This window comes from Hyperoodon ampullatus, assembly GCF_949752795.1.
Source record: "Hyperoodon ampullatus genome assembly, chromosome: 10".
Classification (NCBI taxonomy): domain Eukaryota; kingdom Metazoa; phylum Chordata; class Mammalia; order Artiodactyla; family Ziphiidae; genus Hyperoodon; species Hyperoodon ampullatus.
In genome coordinates this window covers 11,795,073-11,819,387 of record NC_136923.1, presented here as the reverse complement: position 1 = coordinate 11,819,387, position 24,315 = coordinate 11,795,073, and the positions used below count along the sequence as shown (strand labels likewise).

The window sequence follows — 24,315 nt, the reverse complement described above, 5'->3', positions numbered from 1 at the left end:
TATCTATGAGTCAATGTTAACTAGTTGTTTTAAAATACTTAATAAAATAATCCTTTTCCTGTGGAAGAGAAAGATGGTCTCCTGCATTTTTAAAAGAACTCTCAAGGGTGTGATAATGGCCTTCTCCTCCTGCCCTCCCCTCTTGGCTGAAGGTAACAACTAGTTAATCTTGGTATGATTTCATTCAGGTTTTCCCATGCCTGTGTTCAGACAGAATAAGCTTAGTCAATTTCGAAGGTAAATATTTGTTCAGTTGTTTTCTTAGACTAACCTTTGCCAGAGGCTCACTATCAGCCTGTGCCTCTTTCCAGAGTTAAGCAAAAAGCCTATTTTCCCCCCCAGTCTGCTTTCGTCATGGTCCTTAAAACTTGACAGAAAATCAAAGTACGAAATCGTGGGCCTCAGTGTCTGGGGAGCTTGCTGGAGGGGGGAGCACACTGAGAGAAGATTGAATGGATTATGATGCAATAATAATTGCTGCGGGGGGGACAGCACCTCTACCAAGGCGTTCTAACTTTTTCGAGTCTAGCACGGTCTAATGGGTTTGCCATATCCTGTCCAATTGCCTCTGAAAGCAACATTCCATGATTAGTTTCTACATCCTTCCTGGATTTCCTCTCATTGGGCGTGTTTGTGCGTGAATGAATATTGGCGTTCCTTAGTCAAGCGCTCTTATGGAAAAAAAAAAAAATTTCCATGGGAAAAGAAGTGGGAAATGACCCGGTCGGTCGAGTGAGCGTTTCTGCCTGTCCCCTTCTCCGTCTCAGAGGTGTCCTGATGTTTCCTGATGGCCAGCGCCTGGCTCGCCAAGCTCCAGATCCCAGAGCATCTTCCAGAACCCTCTGGCTGTCTGGAGCCCATGCAGGGAAACTGCCCCCAGGGAGTTCTCAGCCAGGCAGACACCACCTGCCCGTCGTGTCTGTTTGCTTCAAATGTCACCTTCCCTCTCTGCTGATGAGCCAGCAGGCGAGAGTGAGCATTGCCTGGCTTGTGTGAGGTGCCCGCAGGCAGCCTGGTGTGTCATGGGAGGAGCCCTGGACCAAGAGTCAGGAGGTGAGCTGGTGGTCTTAGCAATGAACTGGTAGTCTGGCATCGCCCCCTCCACACCCGTTTGTGGTTCAGTAAAAAAGGATTCTGAGCCCCGCTCACATGTCCTACAGCAGGCAGACAGCAATCGGTAAGGCCCTCTTTCTCCCAGCAGCTTAGGGCCTGGCCCTCAGGGTCTCCTGCCTGTTAAGCTCCTGAATTCCTCCATGAATTGCTGAGCTTTTCTGGCTAGACTTCATGGGTAAAAAACCTAAACAAATCAAGTGTATCCTGGGGATGGAGGCCGGGGTTGAAAACAAGGCCAGGCTCTCTGGGCCTGACACCCTCTCCGCCCTGGGCCGTGACTCAAGGAGTAGCTGTGGAGACAGAGGGAAGTGTCACACCCTGAACTAAAAAGGGTTTGGGGGTTCCACACAGCCTCAGCCCAGAATCCCACGACTGGAGCCTATGGAGCACCCCTCAAAGCAGCAGCCCTCCCTCTGCCTCCTTTTCTGCTTCCAGTTTGCCCTTGATCTTCTTTCTAGGTCGGTTCCAGCAGGTTCCAAGTGGTTCGGAGGGAGATGCGGAGCACCCCAGTCTTTGGCCCCTTGGGGACAAAGAGGACCTCTGTTAACCAAGGGGTGTGTGTGACTGGGAGGGGCTGAAGCGCTGGCTTTGGGGGCCGAGGAGAGGTGGCCAGAGGTAGGGGGAGCGGACACTTGCGATCCAGCCGCCTTCAGACAGGGCGTGAGCCTCCGGCCGGCTGGGATGGTCTCACCCAGCGCTGACCTGCCTCGCCTGTTGACACAACGTCACGTTTCCGACTGCAGCCCTTTCATGTGCGGCCCGCGGCTAAATGCGGCTGCCGGTTCCTGGAAGCAGACGTGCCTGGCACCGCGTCAGCAGAAACCTGATCCCCGGGGAAGCTTGGCACGGTCGCGGGCTCGCTCGGCCCCCAGAATAGGACCTGGCATCGGGCGCCGGGCAGCCCCCCTTCGCGCCCCGCGGGAGGGAATCCGAGCGCTCTCCCGGGGTTGGGGGGGAGGGAAGGCTTGCTTGGGGGGGGGCGGGGGTGGAGCTGGATTTAGGCAGGGCATTGGAAAAAGAGCCTAATTAACTAGAAGCTAGAAGCTTCCCACGGGTCGTGGCTCATTAATGAAGCCTAACAACCTAGAAGGACCATTACGGGTACTAGTATAATTTACATTTTGGAGATAGCTAAAGGCACGCTCAGAGAGGGGAGTTAACTGGCCCAAGGTCACACAGCTTCTGAGTCACTAAACCATTAGTGGAACGGTGAATATGTTGGTTTCTGCCTCTTCTTAATTGGATCCAAGGGGAAGGCTTTCAGAATCTGGTTGTGCATAGTATACCAATACTACTATTACTAGCAGCAGTTTGTAGCGCTTATTATTTGCCAGGCACTCTTCAAAGCACTCCATATACAGTAACTTGCCTAAAGTCACACAGCTCCGGTGGCGAATTGGAATTTAAACTTGGCAATTTGGCTCCAGAGTCTACGTGCTTAACTACAAAACCCCATTGCCCTTCCTGTTAAATAATAGTAATGGTAATCATAAAAATAATAATAGTAAAAGTATAATAATTGCCTCAGTTACTACCATATTTTGAGTACTCTCCCTATGCCAGGCACTATATTAAACGGTTTATGTGAATTATCTCTACTTCCTATAGCAACTGTGAAGGGTAGGTATTTAATAAGAGGTGAAAAAACTGGAGCTCAGAGAGGAGAAATCTGAGCCTCATCAGAGGTTACACATCGTGTGAAGGAGAGAGCTAGGCCCTTTCTCTGGTATAGAACTGCTTCTAAACTGAGCTGCTGTGACGCTGGGCTTGGGCATGCATTATCTTATTTAATCCTCAAAATAGCCCCATGGAATAGGTACTATGATCCCCAGTGGGCGGAGGAGATAACTGAAGCTCAGGGTAAAGTTATTCGCCCGACTCTTTATTTGCTTCCTGACAAATGTCCCCACATACCATTCTGCAGCCAAAAATGGGCCCATTCTCTAATTAAAGAACTAACCCTGCCGGACTACTGGGGCTTGGGGCGGGCTGGGCACTTAGGTTGACTACGCTGAGAACCAGAATCTGGGTTTAAGGAAATTCTATGTCAAATTTTCTGGGGTGGGAGGAGGGGCCACTCCTTCCCGCACATCTCTCTTAAGGTTAGGAGAGGGGCCTGGGACAGTAGGGACCTATGGACCACAAGGGAAGAGGCACTTCCACTGGACGGAGGGAGGGAGGCTGAGACCGAGTTCCCGGCTCTCTTGCTGGAATGGAGGCTGGAAGGCTTGGAGACCAGGCCACTGCAGCTCTTTCTGTCCCTTGCAGGTTCCTGCAGCCCACGCACACCCTGGCCCATCTCTGCAGCCCTTGGTCAGCTCCCCAGTACGTGGCTGGTGAGCAGTAAGCAAGAGGTCTCTTCTCTGTGTGGAAGAGGGGTCAGAATCTCAGGCTGGAGCTTGCCGGGCTGCCAGGTTTCTCCTCAGGCCTCTGGAGCCCCTTCAAGGCTCCAAGAGACAGACCGCGCTGAGTTCCCAAGTGGTTGCATATAAAGACTCTGTGTTAATGGGACCGGCATGTTCCCCAGAGACCCAGAACTCCCCAGCATGCCACGTGGCATGGAGGGAGGGAAGGCTCTGGGCTTCTTACCCCCTCTTTAGCTGGAGCAGCTTCCTGTTTCTCTGTCCTAAATATCGTAAAGGTTTGTTTGAGCAAGAGTTCCATTGCTAAAAAACATCACAGAATGTTTGGAAGGCACCAAACTACAGCCCGTTCCTCAGGCATGGCCTTCACCTCACCTACCACTTTCTCCGGGCTCCAGAGGGAGGCTGAGGCCACTCAAAGCCAAAATCCCCCCTTCAGCAACACCCCCCCCTATTTATCCCAAGCCATCTGTCTGGCCCGACTGCCACAGCAGAACATGAGCTGGGTGAAGCCTCTCCCATTGGCTATGCAAGCCACCGGCACGCTGGTCCATCCAGTCTTGTGATGTGGCTGGATTGGGGCCCAGAAGGTTTCTTCCGCTCTACACGGGGCCCTCAGGGAATGAGTCACCAGCCTGCTAGGTAGGTGGGGGGTTGGCCTCAGGCTGTGGCCAAAGTGATGGGGACAGCCAGCCTCGGCTCCTCCTAAGCGCCCTGCTGTTCCACCCTGCACCTACCTGTAAGAGGGTGAAAGGGAAGACACCTGTGCTTATTTATTTGTTTGAAGAGCAAATACGGTTTTCTTGGAAACCACATTATGGATGGTATATGGAGGTAGGGATCATGCAAGGATCTCTGCGGAATCAACTGGGGGAAAAAGGAGGGAAAACTACTACTTTTCCCGGGGGGTGGGGCGGGGGGGAGGGGAGATGTGTGTTTCTTAAAGTTTTTAATAAAATGTCTAATATTTTTGTACCTTTTTTTTTTTTTTTTTACTGTGGAGAATTTAAGACATATAAGAAAGTAGACAGAAACAACAGAAAGAAAAATGACCCAATTTTAAAATGGGCAGAGGACTTGAACAGACATTTCTCCAAAGAAGATGTACAAATGGCCAAGGAGCACATGAGAAGATCAACGTCATTAGTCATCAGGGAAATGCAAATCAAAACCACAATGAGAGGCCACTTCACACCCACTAGGATGGCTACAATGAAGAAAAAACATGTTGACGAGGACGTGGAGAAATTGGAACCTCCCTACATTGCTCGTGGGAATGTAAGATGGTTCGGCTGCTGGGGAGGACAGTTGAGTGACGTGTCAAAAAGTTAAACATAGGGCTTCCCTGGTGGCGCAGTGGTTGAGAGTCTGCCTGCCGATGCAGGGGACGCGGGTTTGTGCCCCGGTCCGGGAGGATCCCACATGCCACAGAGCGGCTGGGCCCGTGAGCCATGGCCGCTGAGCCTGTGCGTCTGGAGCCTGTGCTCCGCAGCGGGAGAGGCCACAACAGTGAGAGGCCCGCGTAACGCAAAAAAAAAAAAAAAAAAAAGTTAAACATAGAATGACCATACAACTGAAGTTGTGCTCCTAGGTATACGCTCCAAAAAACTGAAAACAGGTACTCTGACAAGGACACGTACAAGCACACTCCTAACAGCACTAGTCACAATAGCCTCAAAGTGGAAACAGCCCAAATGTACGTCAACGGATGAACGGATAAACATGATGCGGTATATACATGCAAAGGACTAAAAAGAAAGGCAGTACTACATGCTCTACACTACAACATGTGTACGTAGAATGACACAAACTACAACATGGGTGAACCTCAAAAACATTATGCTCAGTAAAAGAAGCCAGACACAAAAAGTCACAAATACTATGAGGCCATTTACATGAGATATCAAGAATAGATAAGTCCACAATAGATAAGTGACAGAACACAGACAGATGGCTGCCAGGAGCTGGAGGGAGGGAGAAATGGGGGGAAATTGCTTAATGGTACAGGGTTTTACTTTGAAGTGATGGAAATGTTTTGGAACTAGACAGAGGTGGTAGTTGCACAACACTGTGAATGTACTAAATGCCACTGAATTGTTCACTTTAAAGTGCTGGATTTTATGTGAATTTCACCTCAATAAATTATTTTTTAAGTAAACAGAAGAGCATAATGAATCCTCTATGTATCAGCTTTTCAGCTTTAACAGTCATCAATTCATGTCCAATCACTTTCATCTGTAATATATATACTATTCTGCTGCTTCCATTCAAATATTATTTTGAAGCAAATTGGGACATTATATAATTTCATTTGTAAATATTTCACTATCTCTCAAAAATAAGTATTCTATAAAAAAAATTACTACAATAGCATTATCATACCTAAAAAATTTTTAACAATATCGGAAGGGAAATTTTAAGAGCTAGAATTTTCTGAATAGAAGTACAGCATAGTTTCAGAATCTAAAAGCACAGAAAGTGATCAGTGAAAAAAACTGTTCTCCTGTCTTGATTCGTTCTCTTTAATCTTGATCCCTCTGGCCCAGCCAAAATCACTGTAAACAGGCAGGTAGGTACTGTTTTAACTTATGTTAGAGCTTATCAGTGTTTATACATGCAACTACAAATGAGGGCTATCATTTGCCTCCTTTTTTCATACAAAAATAGCATGCTATTTACATCATTCTGCACACATTTTTTTAAATTGAAGGATAGTTGATTTATAATATTATATTAGTTTCAGGTGTACAGCATAGTGATTCAGTATTATTGCAGATTATACTCCATTATAAGTTATTATAGGATAATAGCTATAATTCCCTGTGCTATACAAAATATCCTTGTTGCTTATCTATTTTATACATAGTAGTTTGTATCTGATAGACCCATACCTTTAATTTGTCTCTCCCTGCACTTTTTTTTTAAACATCTTTATTGGAGTATAATTGCTTTACATTGTTTTGTTAGTTGCTGCTGTATAAGAAAGTGAATCAGCTATACATACACATATATCCCCATATCTCCTCCCTCTTGCGTCTCCCTCCCACCCTCTCTATCCCACCCCTCTAAGTGGTCACAAAGCACCGAGCTGATCTCCCTGTGCTATGCGGCTGCTTCCCACTAGCCATCTATTTTACATTTGGTAGTGTATGTATGTCAATGCCACTCTCTCACTTCGTCTCAGCTTACCCTTCCCCACCCCATGTCCTAAAGTCCATTCTCTACATCTGTGTCTTTATTCCTGTCCTGCCCCTAGGTTCTTCAGAACAATTTTTTTTTTTTTAGATTCCATATATATGTGTTAGCCTACGGTATTTTTCTCTTTCTGACCTACTTAATTCTGTATGATAGACTCTAGGTCCATCCACCTCACTACAAATAACTCAATTTCATTTCTTTTTATGGCTGAGTAATATTCCATTGTATATATGTGCCACATCTTCTTTATCCATTCATCTGTTGATGGACACTTAGGTTGCTTCCATGTCCTGGCTATTGTAAATAGCCTGCACTTATTTTTAACCTATTATATCTTGGGGAGCTATTCCCATGAATACATAGAAAGGCTTGGAATCCTTTTTACAACTGCATATGATTTCACTGTATAGATATACTGTCATGTACTTGATCAGTTCCTTATTATGGACATTTGGGTTATTTCTGACCTTTCACTATTACCAACAGGGCTGCAATGACTAATTGTAACATATGGATGTCACTTTGTACGTGTATAATGATATTTATGGGATAAACTCCCAGAAGTGGGACTGCTGGGTCATAGCATGAGCATCTGTCATTCTGATGGGTATCACCACAGCGGTCCTCTATGGGGCTGTGACAGTTCACATCCCTTTAGCCTCCCAGGAGTCTTACTGCTCCGGGAGAAAATTTGCAAGGGACGCCAGAAGCCTTGGAATAGGTATGTCTCGAGACGAGGTGATTCCACTTCCAGGAGTTATCGCAGGGAGGGATTCATTAGGTTTTCAAAGATTAAGCTACAAAGATGGACATCTCTGTGTCATTCATAGTTAAAAAAAAAAAAACCTTGAAAATCAGAAAAGTGGCCTACAGGACACTGGTTGAATAATTCATGGTATGCATGAAGGTCGGAATGCTAAATAGTCATGAAAAAGTACAATTGAGAAGGTAAATTTATAATTGTTAAGGGGAGAAAAGTAGGTCACAAAGCAGTGCTTTCAGAATGCTCCCTTTTTTTTTTTTTTTGCAGTACGCGGGCCTCTCACTGTTGTGGCCTCTCCCGTTGTGGAGCAAGGCTCCGGACGCACAGGCTCAGCGGCCATAGCTCACGGGCCCAGCCGCTCTGTGGCATGTGGGATCCTCCCGGACCGGGGCACAAACCCGCGTCCCCTGCATCGGCAGGCAGACTCTCAACCACTGCGCCACCAGGGAAGCCCCCAGAATGTTCCCATTTAAAAAAAAAACAGAGTAACATGTACACTTTTAAATGTTCTCTCTCTCTGCCTCAATTTCCACACCTGTAAAATGAGGGCAGTAATAATCAGCTCACTGAGCTATTGTGAGGAATAAATGAGTTAAAATTTTTAAGGTGCTTAGAACGGTATCTGGTACTGAGGAAGCTTCAAGTCAGGGTTAGTTAAAATTAGTGTTATCGGTATTATCATTATCACTATTAATTATATTCTAATTGTATAAGAGAAAGGTCTGGCAGACAATACAACAAAATTTTAACCATCTCAGCAAGACTTGGAGTTACCGTTACTTTGAAAATTTTTGCTTTTCTTTATTTTCTTTTCTTCTGTCTCTCTCTCTTTTACAATGAACGTGTTTTTTCTGTAATATATATTATTTCGTGAAGTGCAAAAGAAGGGAGAAGAACGGAATTCTGAGGTAGTCTTGGAAATCTACTCAGCAGAGCCCCAGAAAATGATGTGGAAAGAAAAGCAGGAGGCTTTCTTGATCTGGCAGCTCAGCCTTGGGCAGGGCCAGTCCTACATGCTAGGAGGAAGGCAACTCCCTGTGACAGGCAATTGGAGGGAAGGGGAAGGCGCTCCCTGACCACATGCACAAGGTTTTCAGGGACTTTAACAATTAGAGTGATGACAGAAATGTGCAAATACAGCCAGTAGCCCATGAGGGTCTTAAGATGGGGGCGTGACTCACTGCCTGCTGTGCCCCTAGTCCCCATTCTGAGACAGGGCAGAAATTCAGTCAATGTTTCCTGAATGAACAAGGCTCTACTGTCTGAGCTTGGGAACGTCCTTTCATCTCCCTGAGTCTCAGTTTCCTCCACCACCAAATGGGGATATTAGTGATCTTGCAGAGACTGTTGTGAGGATAAAAAGAAAAATCTGTACAGAGAGTAGTAGCACCTCGCTCAAATGAGGTACCAGGCAGGTACGTGGCATTTGTTGAGTAAATAAATGAAAAGAAGGAATGACACTGACAGGAGCTTATTCACACTAAAGTGTGAATGACTGACACCATTTTTTCCTAAAAAGCAGCTTTGTAGGGCATAAACGGAGAAGCTGGAAGAGATCTTGTATATAAGCCAGACTCTGTGCTATGTGCTGTGCTAGGCACTATGCATGCATTTATCCTGTGTACTTTCCATTTGACACGTACAGAAATTTAGTCACTTGAGATCAAGTGACTTACCCAAGGTCACACAGCAAGCAGATGGCACAGCCAGGATTTAAACCAACGCATGACTCAAAAGTCCTTGCCAAAAAGCCCTGGATGTCAACATGGACAATGGCATGAGAAGGGAATAGGGTCTGCGGGGTCCATCAGAGTCAAACTCCGCACTCTGCATCACGCCAAACCACCCCAAGGGCAGACTGAATATGTGCTCAGGGCACTAGGAAAGCAACCCCAGTTCCCCTCCATCTTCCCCCATACTGGAAAATAATTCCACTTTGATATTTCAAAGGAAAGCATGGAGATAAATGCTCATGAAGCAAATCAAGACCTTATTCGTTTTCTCTACATTTAAGTTTAGTGTTGTTTTCTGTTTACTTGTCCTATGGGGAGGAAACACCATAACGCGTATGTCTTAGGACATTAGGACTTAATTCCCCTGGGGTCTTAGGACCCCTCCAGACTTTACCCAGCTCCTGCTGTGCTATGCCAGGCCCCCAAGAGTTTGAGAGGGAGGGAAAATAGGGACGCCCCCTCCCCCTGCTTCCCTCGGGCTCCCAGGCTGCGTGCGGGTGCTCCCCAGGGCCGCGGCCTCAGCTCCCCTGATCCGCAGCTTCTCACCACCCAGCCTTTAGACAAGGCGTTCACTGCCCAGGCATGTTCCAAGCCACCGGCTCGAGTCCCAGCCAGTCCAGGCCTGTTGCAATGAGTCAGCCTTTCACTGGGGAAAAAACGTGGTGACTGGCCTGCAAGTCACTTTTTCCAGCTTGGCCCTCGTCCTGAGCTAGGTTTAGGGAGGCCTTCCTTTTTCCCTTTGGGATTCTACTGCCTATGAGGTGTTCCCCAGGGGTCCTGGGAAGCCCGGGGGCTGGAATTCCTTTATGGGTCGGTAGTTCGAGTTGCTTCAGTTGAGCCAGATGAAGGTCTCTCCACCGGGCCTCTCCACCCACACAAGGGAGAGGAGAGGCCACAAAGGTTAAAGCTGCATCTCCTACGCAGGTGAGTGCAGGATAGCCCCGTGGGGAGGGGTGGACCCGACAAAATCCACGCAGTCAGGCAGTGGTGGGAAAGCAACCCCGGGTACCTGGAGCTTGGGCCACACTTGGCCCCTTACCAACTAGAGTGCTTTTCTGCAAGATGATGCTCCCTCAGGCCCCTTGAATTTTAAAGCAAGCACTGTTACCTTCTGCGAACCCGCCTCCCCCAAGCTCCATGCCAAGGGTCAGGTTTCAGAGCTGTTCACTTAACCAGCCTTTCTGACTCACCTCCAGCTTCCCCGAGGTTCCTGAGGCCTTCCCTGCAAAGCTATGCTGAGTGGATTCTCCCAGGGTGATGGGGTAGGAGGGAGAGGCCATGACCATTAGTCAAGAGGTGAGGGTGGGGTTTTGGCCCTTGGTGGATTCTGGAGCAAATTCTTTCTCTCCAGAGGAAATACTAATCTCTCTGACTCTGAGGGCCTTGCTTAGAAACTTCTCTTTGCTTTTCTGATTAGTGAAGCTTAATCTCTCAATCATTCATTCATTCAGGCCACAGGCATTTACTGATACTCTTTACTGACAGTCAGGTTCTGGGCTTTGGGGCTGCAGTGGTGCACAGGACAGTCATGCTCCTGCCCTCATGAAGCGGAGCATCTGAGGGAGACACAAGTACTGACCAGATCACAACACAAGCAGATACCAGCCATCCACAACAAATATGAAGGAAGAATACACGAGGGCAGACAGCAGGGCCGGGTGAGGTCTGTGGCGTTCAGAAAAGGCTCGCCTGAGATGGGATGGATAAGGAGGATGTCTGGTTGGGTGGGAAAGGGGTGAAAAATGATGTTTGTTATGGGTTATACTGTGTCCCCCCAAAGAGAGGTTCGGGTTCTAACATCCCAACACCTCAGAATGTGACCTAATTTGGAAACAGGGGTCTTCACAGAGGTAATCAAGTTAACATGAGGTCATGAGGGTGGGCCCTCATCCAGTGTGACTGATGTCCTTATCAAAAGGGGACATTTGGACATGGAGACAGATATGACACAAGGAGGATGCCATGTGAAGATAACGGCAGAGATCAGAGGGATGCATCTACAGGCCAAGGAATAAAAGATGGCCAGCAAATCACCCCAAGCTGGGGGAGAGGACTGGAACAGAAGGAACCAACTCTGCTGACACCTCGATCTCAGACTTCCAGCATCCAGAACTTGAGACCATAAATTTCTGTTGTTTAAGTCACCCAGTTTGTGGTCCTTTGTTACAGCAGCCCTAGCAAAGTGTGTTCCAGGCAGAGGAAATTCCAGGTGCAAAAGCTCTGAAGATAGGGGGTGGTGGGGCAGATTTGAGAAAGAAGTTACCCCTGGCTGGAATGCAGAGTCAGAAATTCCTTTATCTCTAATGAGAGGGAAGTAGATCAGTGTGGGTACCTCTGGCTACGATAGGGATAGCAATAAAAATAATAACCACCTTGAAGATGTATAGAGTGTATGAGATAAGCCTGGAGAGGCAGGAAGTGACTGAGCTATGCAGAGGCTTCCTTGTAAGAATGAGGATTGGAGCCTTTAACCCTAAGAGAGAGAGAAAGCAAACAGAAATCGCAGGGCAGGTGACCTGGCATCTACTTTGAGCTGTGTTACCTTGGGCAAATTGCTTTCTGTCTCTGTGCCTTAGTTCTGTGATCTCTTATCTGGGACATTCCATGACCATGTGACTAGCAGTGTGCTTAAGGCTGCCATCCTATGTGTGATGGGCAGGGTGAGGGGGAAGAGAGAAGACTAAAAAGAGTATCCAATGTCATTTTTGTTCTTGTGGAGTTTATCATCTACTGGGGGAAACGACATGCATTCAGGCCAGGGCACAATAAAAGTGCTAAGTGTGGTAAGGGGACAGCCTCAGACATTCTCAGGGGCTGAAGTGGAGGCTCCCCAACTGGGGTCCTGATAGCTGGGTAGGCCCCTAGTGTCTGAGTCTGTGCTGTGCAACTCCAACTCCCCTGCTTGCTGCCCTCCACCCCCTATAGCTGATTGATCCCGGGAAGAAACACATGACTCAAGGTGAGCCAATCAGAATCTTTCCATGAGATTTTTTTTTTTTTTTTTTCATTTTTGGTTTGGATCTAGGGAAGAAAATTCAGTTTCTCTCTAAGGAAACAGGATGTTCTTGATGGCCATGTTTCCTGCCACATAGAGGGAGCTGGTTTGAGGGAACAGAGCTGACAGGCAGAGAGAGAGAAGAGATAAGATGGTAGAGACAGACAGCAAGAGAACACATGAGTGAACCCCTTAGCTGTCCTGAGGCCTTGGCTGCACTTCTGCTTTGCCTGTGCATACACCAATTACCCCCAGAGTCATCACCCCACATTTCTATTTTTGCCTAAGCTGTTGGAGAGGAGTTTCTGCGGCTTACAATCATTATAGTTCTGACTCTCACTGGGTCTGCTGTGTAAACTGTTTGTTAATGAAATGATAGAGACCCTGCACTTGGCCCTAGTGTGTGTTATCCTGTCAGGGACCAAGAAGCTGGTCCTGCCCTCCTAGGAAACTCTCACTGGGGTTGTGAGAGGCTGCCCTCACTTTTATCCTATGCAAGCCATTTGGGGCTCCGCGATGCCTCCATGAGCTTTGCCTCATTTGTTTTTGCTCTGCAAACCCTAAAAGGCAGAAGTTACCACCCACTTCCCATCTTACCGTTGAGGAAACTGAGCCTCAGGGGAGGAGAAATAACTTTGTATGTGAGTGGTAGAGCCCTTTGTAAACCCTCTGGTCCTTAAGACAGTGCACACAAGACAAAAGTAACCCTGGGCAGTTCAAGCTCCGATCAGAGAAGGAATAATTGTCCTTCTTTCATGAATTTATCAGTAAGCATTTTCCTGCCGATAAAGAAGGGAAATTACCAAAGGTTGGTGTGGAGTCTAAAGTGAGAGTTCAGGAAGGCAGGCATTATCTTTTATCTCCACGAGCCCAGTAATAGTTATACAGACAGCATTGGGAGATGTTTAATAAATGTTTGCTGACAAAGGATAAGCATGGTATCTTATTTACTGAGTACTTACTATGTACCAGGCACTGTTCTGAATGCTTTGTAGGTAGTCATTTAGCTAACCATCACCCAGCCTGATGAGGTCGGTACTATTATGCCCACTTCAGAGATGAGAAGACTGAGGCAGACAGAAAAAGTGGGTAACTTGCTGAACTCACACAGGTAGTAATTGTCAGCGACCTCCAGCTACCCGGTTCCCATGTACACTCTTAACCATTGGACTATACTGCCTGTTTCTGAATGAATGAATGAAAGCACACAAGCTAGTTACAGACACACACATATACATGTGTTTAAGGAGAGCTTGCAGTGGAGCACAGCAGATGGGGAGGAGAGCCATGTAGTAGTGAGGCTGGGAGAAATTTAAGCTCCATAAAATTCTCCAAATAAGTGGGTTGTGAATGAGCCTTAAAGATGGGTAGGACTTTTGAATGTCAAAAGAAAGATATGGACACTTCGGTCTGGAATCTCCTTATTCTCAAACTCACGTAATAATTGTTTTCAGGACTTGAGAGCTTTCTCTGTGCCCAGCACCCTTCTGCATCCCCACCCCCCTCGGTGTCAGAGGCCTCCCTGTTCACTCTTCTGAACTGCTCCCTCACCCTTGCAGTCCAGAGGAAGGTCAGCCTCACTGGTCATTCTTTTCCAAGCCACAGAATCTTCCCTTGATAATGACTGAAGTTGCTAAACCAAAAATTGACCTACACTTATGGAGTCTACAGGCCCAAAGAGTTAAGACCAGAAAGACCCAGAACTCTGGCCTGTGAGTGGACCAAGACCCAGACTTGGACTAGATCCATCGATGAGGGTTGAAGGGCTTCAATGGGGATGGCAGAGCCCGGGGTGGTCACTTTATCTGCAGCTGTCTTTGCTGCAGGACTAGATTTCACTCCCTATCTCTGCTGGAGATCTCTCGAGCACCCATTGCACCCTGGTGCGGAACGGCCTGCTTGTGAGCTTTGAGGCCCAGCCAACCATGAGACAAGAAAAGACACAGCCCAACTTCAAAGGGCTGCAGAAGACCAGGGCAGTCGAGCAGAGCCTGGTGACCCCGCGGAGAATCTGGCTGCATCAGGATCAAGCCAGCATAAGGCAGGATGGGGCCCTGCCCTGCGGGCTTGAGGAGCACCTAAAATGTCAATGGAGATTTGATAGGAATTTGTTTTCCATGCAGCCTCAACTTTCAGGAGAACAACCTCTGGGGTCTTTTGGAGGAGTCCAAGGGATAAAAGTCCTTTTGGAGAAAAACAGCCCTTAAAAAATGCACCCTCAAAACAGACTCATGTGCTTAGCTGTGCACCTGAAACTATCACAACATTGTTAATTGGCTATACTCCAATATAAAATAAAAAGTTAAAAAAAAAAAACAGACCCATAGATGCAGAGAACAAACAGGTGGTTGCCAGAGGGAGGGGTTCGGGGGTGGGGGAAATAGGTGAAGGGGATTAAGAGGTAAAAACCTCCAGTTACATAATGAATAAGTCATGGGGATATAATATATAGCATAAGAAATATGGTCAATAATATTGTAATAACTTTGTATGAGGACAGATGGTTACTAGACCACTCGTGGTGATCATTTCATGAAGTATGCAAATATCAAATCATTATGTAAAATACCTGAAACTAACAAGCTATTGTACATCAACTACATTTCAATTTTTAAAAACTGTTTTAAATGATTTTTAAAAATGCACCCTCACTCTTAGACACGCGAGAACTTTATAACTTTGGAGCATTTTCTTTGTTCCTTAAGCTATGCTAAGAACTTTATTTGCACAACCTCACTTAATCCTCAGGACACCTGGATGTAGAGATGATGACCCTCCTTAGTGTAAGCAATGGAGAAACGGAGGTTCACAGGCATCTTCCAGGTCATATAGCTAGTAAGTGGCAGAGCCAGGAGTCAAACTCAGCTCTGACTTCAAATTCCTTGCTCTTAACCCCGATGCTACACGTTCACCGAAACCTAGATATTTCACTCTCACCTGTTCACCCAGCAAATATTTCTTAAGCACCTACTACGTGACAGGCACTGTTTTAGATGCTGCGGACACAGCAGTGTGTAAGTGAAACAGACAAAATCCCGTCCTCATGAAGCATACAATACATCAACAAAATCAAAACAGCATTAAAAGGCAGAGACTTGTCTCCATTTTACTGATTAGGCAACTGAGGCAGGTGTTCCTCATGGTCTGTTTATTCCCCAAATCCACTCCGTTGTGTTCTGTTGTTTGACAAATAGTCCTTGAAAACTTACTAGGGGTCAGGCGATGTTCTAGGCATGGGGGCCCTAGGGGTAAACCGAACGGATGTGGCCCCTGCCCTCGTGGAATTGACATTCTGGTCTGATTTCTCTTTCTGTCTTTCTAAGCTGTAGCTGCTGCTCAGGGAATATGAGCTGTGCTGACTTACGCCCCTAGGAAGCTGAGGCAGAAGTTATGAGAAATAACCAAATCAGCACGAGTGTTGGGGATCACAGATGCCCTTTGCCCTCTCCCCTCCCCATGGTGACCCCTGACCCACAGTGTGTTAGAAGGAGCTCGAGGATAGAAGTCAGTAGCTCTGAGTCTTAACTAGCTGTGTGACTGAGCTAGTCATTTAAGCTCTCCCAGCTTCACCCTCCTCATCGTAAAATGAAAATAGAAGCACCTGACTTGTTGGCAGATTTGCAAGATGATGATGAATTCAAATGAAATTATGGCTGTATGAGAACTTCTGGATTTATCTCCTAAGTCCTATATTCTAGTTTAATGTCTTTCGGTTCTTCACTTCCTATAACCACAATGCTTCAGAAAGGAGCTCATAAACTCATTCACATGAAGGTATAAATAACTGATGAGCTTTTAAGGCTTGCCCCTCCCAGGCCTAGAGGCTTTCTCATAAGGAAAAACTTCTGATTCTGGCAAAAATGGAGTAACAGGAGCCAGATTTACTCTCCTACCTGAAACAAAAAGTACCCTAACTGTGTCCTAGACAAAACTTGATAATATTTATAAGAGTGAAAAAATATCCAGTGCCCAAGAAGGGAAAATTCCCACTGTCTGCCATCCAATCCAAAGAAGTCCCAGTTGGCAATATCCTGGACTAGAATATAAGCTCCCTGAGGGCAGGGATTTTTGTCTGCTTTATTCTCTGCTGTATCCCCAGTTCCTAGAAGAGTACCTGACGCATAGTAGGTACTCAGTAACTACTTGTTGAGGAATGAATGAATGACAGAGCATGTCACACACCAGTGAGGAGAGTGGGAAGTCTGGGCAGAGCCCCAGAAATCACCCAGGGCTTAAGGTCTGCCAGACTGATCAGTTCCTCAAATCAGCCCAAGCATGGGAGACAAGACCCTCCAAACAGTGACAGCCTCGAGGGGAGGGCACCCCTAGGACAAGCCCTGTCATCACGGAGGGAGGAAAAGGAAAGCTCGTACTGAGCGATAACCATCGCTGTGAACCACTGCTCCCCGCGGCGCCCCCTCCCTTCAGCCCGGCCTGTTTCCTGGAAGGTGAGACCCTGTTTTCTACATCCTGAACTTGGAGAGGTTTCATCACTGGCTGAAGGCAAGACAACGAAAGTTGGATGTCAAGGACCCGGTGACAAATCATGTCGGAGTTGGGGTCGGGGGTGGCGGGCAGCTGTCGATGTTACCCACATAGTTGGAAGGAATCTGCTCATCCATTTGTTAATCCCCTCATTCCACACAAAGTGATATGGGTCTCCTTGGGTGGGACGACTCCTCGTGGCTGCGTGGAGTCTCCGGAAACAAAAACAAAAATGGTGGTGATTAAGAGTTATAAAAAGCCACCATTTCCTGAGTGATGACTTCGAAAGGCAGTGTGCTGGAGGGGCTAGGAGCGTGGCCCTGAGCCAGCCTACTTGAGCTCCTCGTCTCAGCGCTGCTCCTTACCAGCAGTGTGACTCTGGGCCAGTTACCTATCCTCTCTGACCTCCATTTCCTTGTCTCTAAAATAGGCTGTTGCAATGAGTTAACACATCTAAAGCACTTAGAACTCTGTGGCTATTTCCTTGCCTGGTGTGCTGTTAAACACTTTCCAGCCTTAGGCTGAAGGGGAAATGGTACTGTGGTTAAGAGTTCTGAGTTGTAACTTGGGCATCCCCTTTTCACTGTGTGACCTTGGGCAAATAACTTACCCTCTCTGAACCAAGTAATGCAAAGTAAACTCCACGGAGGTGGGGAATTCTGTTTTGTTCACTCCTCTCTCTCCAGGGCCTTTAAGCCATGCCTGGCTCCATAAATATCTCTTGAATATATAAATGAATACATAATAATCAGAACTAGCTACATAATTTGCAGGGCCTCGTGCAAAATGAAAATGCAGGGTTCCTTGTCAAAAAATTGTTAAAAATTTCAAGACAGCAATGGCTGAGTATAAAACCCACTGTAGGGCCCTTGGAAGCGCGTGGTGGCCCTGCATGACTGCACGGGCCGTGTGCCCACAAACCTGGCTCCCATAACAATCCCTACCCCACATCGTGCACATGACAATAAAGTAAACACCGCACGCAGAGCAATGAGCACAAGCTTGGCCCAGAGCAAGCTTGGTCCGTGTTTGCTAATAGCACTCTCATCAGATTTAATGTTCCCCCACAGCCCTAGGAGAGCAGACAGGTGTGAGCCCATTTCACAGGTGAGGGAAGTGAGGCTCAGGGCGGCAACGAAATGACTCCTCTACTGTTCCACTGGTTCTGATGGTAGGATTTGAACCCAGGTGGGGCCGATGCCGACTCGATGGTGAGGGAACAGTGAGTGGAGGAAGGCAGGAGGCCCAGAAGTCTGGGGGCAGCCAGCAAGGCGGAGTCCTGGGTTGGAACAGTGGCTCCTTCCTTAGGGCTGATTGTCCGATGCCCCCCAGGTTTGTCCCTGTTGTTCAGTGGGGAACCCACAGGCCCGACAGGCTCCGAAGCTGGGAAACGGGGAGTGGCTCTGCCTGTCCTGTGACACACTACGAGCAGAGGTGGGGTCCCAGCCAGCCTCCCCACTCCCCCTCCTCCAAGCCTAGCTCAGAGTCAAGGCTGAGGCCTGGGCTAATGGGGCAGAGCCCAGGCTGGCCACGGAGGCTTGGATTTATGGGTTAAAATCCAGCCTCTGCCACTGATAGCCCGCGATGCCTCCATCCCTTCCCTGGGGCCTGGAAGGCCGCCGTGACCCAGGCCCACCTGCTTTCCCAACTCCCCTCCTCCCATGCTCCCCCATGTCCACATGAGTCCCTCCCCGGAGCTCCTGTTAACCCACCAGGCCTTTCCCACCCCAGGGCCTTTGCTCTCACTGTTGGTCCTGCTGAGATCAACCTTCCCTGGGCTCTTTCTCACCCATCCAAAGCTAGCTCAAATGTCACCTGTGAAGAACACCTTCCCCCAGCATCCTTTCTAAAACACCACTATAGGGAATTCCCCGTCAGTCCAGTGCTTAGAACTCGGCGCTTTCACTGTGGGAGCCCAAGTTCGATCCCTGGTTGCAGAGCTAAGATCTCGCGAGCCATGCAGTGCGGCCAAAAATCAACAACAAAAAACCACGACTAGGGCTTCCCTGGTGGCGCAGTGGTTGAGAGTCTGCCTGCCGATGCAGGGGACACGGGTTTGTGTCCCGGGAAGATCCCACAGGCCGCGGAGCGGCTGGGCCCGTGAGCCATGGCCACTGAGCCTGCGCGTCCGGAGCCTGTGCTCCGCAGCGGGAGAGGCCACAACAGTGAGAGGCCCGCGTACTGCAAAAAAAAAAAAAAAAACAAACACGACTATACCCCCACTGACCCTCCATCTGCTCGCGCTGCGTGCTCCTGATACCAATCTGCAGGTACCTTCCTTACTGATGGGCTTATTTGCTCATGGCTGGAATCCTCTATTAGAACATATACGCATAAACTTGAGGCAGGGACTGTACTCTGGGCTCCCTCTGCCTCACCCAGGACAGTGGCCACTATATGGTGGGGACTTAGTAAGTAACTGATGAGTCAGTGGATGAATGAGTAGGTGTACAACACTGTGCTCCTGAGTCTCAGTTTCCCCATCTGTAAAATGGGATTAATACCTGCTCCTCAAGGAGGATGTGTGGATTAAAATAAAGTTGCCACTGGTGGGGAGGGATAGATTGGGAGTGTGGGATTGACATGCTCTATTTAAAATAGAGGGGCTGGACCCTGGATCTTGAGATATTCCCCAAGAGGCTCCATGAAGACCCAACGCAGGGAGACAGTCCTGGGGGCTGGAAGCAGAGGCCACTTTGGGAAGGAAAACTGGCTGGAAATTCTCTGAGGGGTTCCTCGTTTTGGGATTTCGCTGTTCTCTCCTGACCATCCCATGCCACTCCACCCCCATGCAGCTCCGCCCTTCCCAACCACACACCAAGAATAAACCTCCTACCCCGCGAGCCTCGCTGTCACAGTTTCCTGCCGCTATGGTCACGGGCTGCCTGGGCGGGCTCTGAGGGATTTTCCAGCTCAGACAAATGTTTAGTGGGACCTGAAGCAATGTGACATAAGAGGGGCTGTGATGCAGACCCAGAAGCAGGAAAACCCCAAGCAGGCACCGGCTGGGAACTGGAATGGGGCCCTCAGAGGGCACCTGGGCTGGAGGCGCCGGGAAGAGGAACCAGGCTTCTCTCTGACCTTGCCCAGCGCCCTAAGAGCAGCCGTCCGCAGCCTGCTGACAGCGAAGTCTTTCCTGGCCATCAGCCCAGAACAAGAAATCAACTTTTTGTCTGAAAAGCCTATGGCCAGTAGGTTCTCATGAGTTATCTATTTTACATATAATAGTGTATATATGTCAATCCCAATCTCCCAATTCGTCCCACCCACCCCCATAACTGATCCACTTTGCTGTACAGCAGAAATTAACACAACACTGGAAAGCAGCTATACTCCAAAAAAAAAAAATTAAAAAATTAAAAATTTTAAAAAAGACTCTAAAGCCAGGCCGGATCCAAATGGATTCCAGTTTAGAGACCTGCCCAGACCTTGAGGAAGTTCTCTTTTCTCTGCCTTCTCTTCTCCTTCACATGGTCACCCAGGACTCTGTTGTCCTGAGCTAACCCCGGGCCACGTCACTGATACCCATCACGGTTAGATACCATCCCTAGAGAGCGATCCCTCCCTTGGTCTTTCTCTTCTAATCTCTACTCCTGATATCTATCTTTTTCTTCCAAACCTGTCAAGGGACCTGGTTCCTAGTCCTGCTCTGGCTCTGACTTAACTCAGTGACATTGAACAATTTCCAGCACTTCTCTGAGCCTTGGTGGCCCATCTGTAAAATGAGGCCCCAGATGATCCCTTTCAACCTTGACATTCTAAGATTCAAGGTTTAGAGACTCAACGTCAAGAATCCTTACCGGAAGGTATGCCGCCACACCCTTGCTCCCTACCTTCACCCCGCCCCAAGAACTTGACAGATTCACACACAGCATGACCTGCCTGTTAAGGATTTAGAAAGGTCCCTGTCCACCTTCCTAGCTATGTGACCCTGGCCTAGCCTCTGTCAGATGGACAGAGGATAAGGTATTTGGAGGACTAAAGAGGCAAACTGCCTGACACAGTGCCTCCTAACACCTAACAGGTGTGTGTGAACAGGAAGCCACTATGACTTTAGAAGAAGAGAACGACACAACAGAAAGTCTAAAGGAAAAAAAAATGGCCAAAGAAGAATCCACTTAGCAAACATTTGGAGCATCTCCTACCTGCACTGGAGCTGCAAACATGAATGTGAAGCTCAAGAACTTAGAAGTCAAGGTGTTTATAGTGGACTAGGCAGACTTGTCAACAAATGTTCTACAGTCTTCTGATTTCTCTGTTCCCCAATATCCATGGCCGTTATGTACGGTTGTACAGGTTGTTCCCTGCACAAGGGTACTGGCTCAGAGTCAGTAGGCACTGAAAAGCAGGCCAGGCTCCATTCTGTAAGCATGGGTCTACAGAACTATGTCTTCCTTGGGGGTGGGGTGTTTTCTCCTAATTCTCACAAATGTGTCACAGGAGCTGGCCCAGCCCTGCAGCATTCGCATTTGCCCTGCTCTGATCCACTCAGCCCTGCAGTAACCAAAGTGATCATCTTAGGTTCAAAAGGATAACATCACCTCCACCGCCCCAACACACACTCTCATGAGTGCTCCATCATCCTTAGCTTGGCCTTCAAGTGCCTTCATAATCTGCCACCATCTCCTTCCCCCTTGTACTCCACATACTACACAGACCACACACTGTTCCTCCACTTCCTTCAACAAGCCATGCCCGCCTGCCCTTTGTTCCCTCTGTCTGGAACAACCCCTTTTCCCTGTTTGGACATCGAATACCTCCAATCTCCAGATCTCAGTTTAGACATTATTCTCTCCAAAAAGCCTTCTCTGAATCCTCTGCATGCCCACACCCTAACAGACCAGGTTCTTCTTTATATGACCTCACAGCTCCTATGCTTCTCCAAAACACTTGTCAGAATTGTAATTAATGATTAGTCGTATTCATAGTGGATTATTGCCTTTCTTCCCTATGAAATTAGAAGCTCCTGGAGCATGGGGACCATGTTTCTTATGTGCTGTACATGCTATCTATCTATCTATCTATCTACTGACTCTATGCTGTAACCCCAGTACATGTAGTTGGTGTTTAATAAATAATTATTGAATAAATGAATGTTGTTCAATATAATGAAGGCCAGTGGAGAGCTGATTCCACTTGTCTGAGGAAGGAGCAGGTGCAGACAGGAAAGGCTGTCAATAGGGGGGCCTCCTTGTTTCTGGGGGGCCTGGAAGGACAAGTGGAGCTCCCAGGGCACAGCGGGAAAAGGCAGGAGGACTGAGCACGGGGCCCCCGGGAGCCTGCAGAGAGGGGTCGCTTCTGGACCCGTGGCCAACACACAGAAGTCAGAGGTCCCATCTTTTCCAATTTTCTGGGTGTCACAGAACACAGGCAGCCACTGTGCCTTTGCTGGTAACATTTATAAGAGAGTCCTCAAATCTCCTGACTGGCTGAACATGAACCACATATGGTTCCAAATTCCATCATAAAACCGCAGTGTGGTTGCAGGAACCCTGACATGCTGTCTTCACGTGGCTGCCAATTTGGGGGCAGACTGTTCTCTTGGATGCAAAGAGGGCCCTTGTGGTCCAGGGAGAGCAGACCCAGGAGGCCGTAATGAATGCCTTCTCAAGGCAACCTTAAAATGCTTTCAGCTGTGGGGCGGGCGACACGCCCGCCCCCCCCACCATGGCACACAGCTTGTCCCAGTAGTGAATTTATCCCCAATTCACTACTTTGCACATGTTAAATTTAAATTAGATTTTTACATGATCATGGACATTTTCAAACCTATTCACAATGGGAGAGAACAGTCTAGAGAATCTCAACCCAATACCCCAGCTTCAAGAACGATCAGTTCATGGACAGTTTTGCTTGATTTATATCCCTCCCCAAACTGGATTAGTTTAAATCAAATTCCAGGCGACCCAGCATGTTATCTGCTTCCATTGGTTACCGCCTTGCGTCCCTTGGTTAACGCAAGTAATTAGAGGGGGAAAATGTTTTTAATAAAAAAGAAAGAAAATGACACATAATCCAATCACTTGGTGTTGATTTAAATGGAACGGCTCTGTCCGAAGGAGTCACCCAGGTTGGGTCTGAATCTCTGCTTTTGCACGACCCTGGGCAAGGTGCCTCTCTGAGCCTCAACTTCCATGGGTGTAAAATGGGTATAGTAAGTGTGGGTTTGCCTCACTGAGGGTTGCTGCATGGGGAGAGAGGTGGTTACTGTTGGCTGGTGCCTGGCCCATGGAAGGTGCTCGTTACAAGCTGGGACAGTAATCCCTGATGGAGGATCCTGCCTGGTCCAAGACCTACGATGAGCCTGGCATTGGAGCTCTGCAGAAGGCACAGCTGCTTCACCCACAGAATCAGAGCAGAACTGCTCAGGAAGGGAGGCAGCCCTACGTGGGAGGGAACACTTCAGCTTGCCTGTGGGCGTGTGGAATCTCAGATCCCTGGGCCATCTTAAATTGCTTCCAGAGGCTGACCTCAGTGCTGGGTTGTTGGCTAATCCACACCACTTGATCAGGTGATCTTCGCCTTAGAATTCCACACCCTTTGCTCTGGAGGGAAGAGGAAGGATGGAAGGGAAGATGGGGCCTGAACACCTCTGCTTTAGGAATGGGAAAACAGGCCTGGCTGGTGAACCACTAGGACCCAAGAGCTAGTAATGGCAGAGCTAGGGCCCGAGGCCTCGTTTCAACCTCAGTTTTCTCATCTGTAAAATGGGGAGGTTGAAAGTGTAGGGAATGGGAACTCTCATCAGAGGCTGAAGGTACACCAGGCAGAAGGCCAACCCCTGGGTGCTGGTCGGAAAGTCAAAAAGCCGCTGAGTTGTTTATTGTCTTGGGATGAGGGCAGTTTCTAAGAATCGGGGCCATGAGTTTTCTCCCAAGAGAGTTTTGAAAGCAAATCTTGCAGGGACCCCTCTCCTTAGAGACAGGAGGTCACAGCTGAGGTATCTAGCCAGATGCGAACAACTTCTCTCTCTGTTCTTGTCACACTATCCTCCCACCACCTCCACCCTCTCACCGACCTGGACTTGACCTTGCCCTAGACGGTCCTTCTGACAGGATTCGGGGCCACTCGCCTCTCCTCACCTCAGCTGCTTCCTTCTCCTCTTTCTTACCCTGGTGGGTTCGTGTTTCACTTCTCCCCGGGGGCAGCGGGTGGAGGCAGGGTTGGCCATACGTCACCTTATTTTTGGCAGCTGTGGTGGGCCTCGGGGACGGGGGTGTCTACTTAGGGTTCCACCATCAGGCACGCCTCCCCACCTGGCCAGCTCTGGTTTCCTCTTTTGCACCCTGGAGGGAGTCGTGTCTGCTTCACGGGGTTGGGGGGTAGAAACTAGTGATCATGGTTTACACATGTTGGAGCATCTACTCTGTGCCAGGGTCAGTCTGGGATGGATCTCCTTGAAACCTCATGACGACTCAATTTTACACACAGGAAAACAAGCTCAGAGAGACCAAGTGACTTGCCTGGGATCACACAGGAAGCGAGGGGTGGAAGCAGGATTTGAACCCAGGTACCAGGCCTCCAGAACACGAGGCCTTAACCACATAACCGCACCATCTTCCTAAAAAGTAACATCTGTACAACGCACCTGGAACTACCTGCCTCAGAAGCTTCAGACTTTCCGAACATGAAAGCCTCTCGTCCATGGCACCTCCCCCCATATTT

General features: G+C 48.2%; 1 long non-coding RNA gene across 1 annotated transcript; it reads left to right on the top strand.

Annotated features, from left to right (window-relative positions):
- Nucleotides 1-9,926: 9,926 nt before the first annotated feature.
- LOC307059158 lies at nucleotides 9,927-11,314 on the top strand. Its single transcript, XR_013811112.1, has 2 exons — nucleotides 9,927-10,094; nucleotides 11,089-11,314. It is a non-coding gene; the product is annotated as an uncharacterized lncRNA (long non-coding RNA).
- Nucleotides 11,315-24,315: the final 13,001 nt, after the last annotated feature.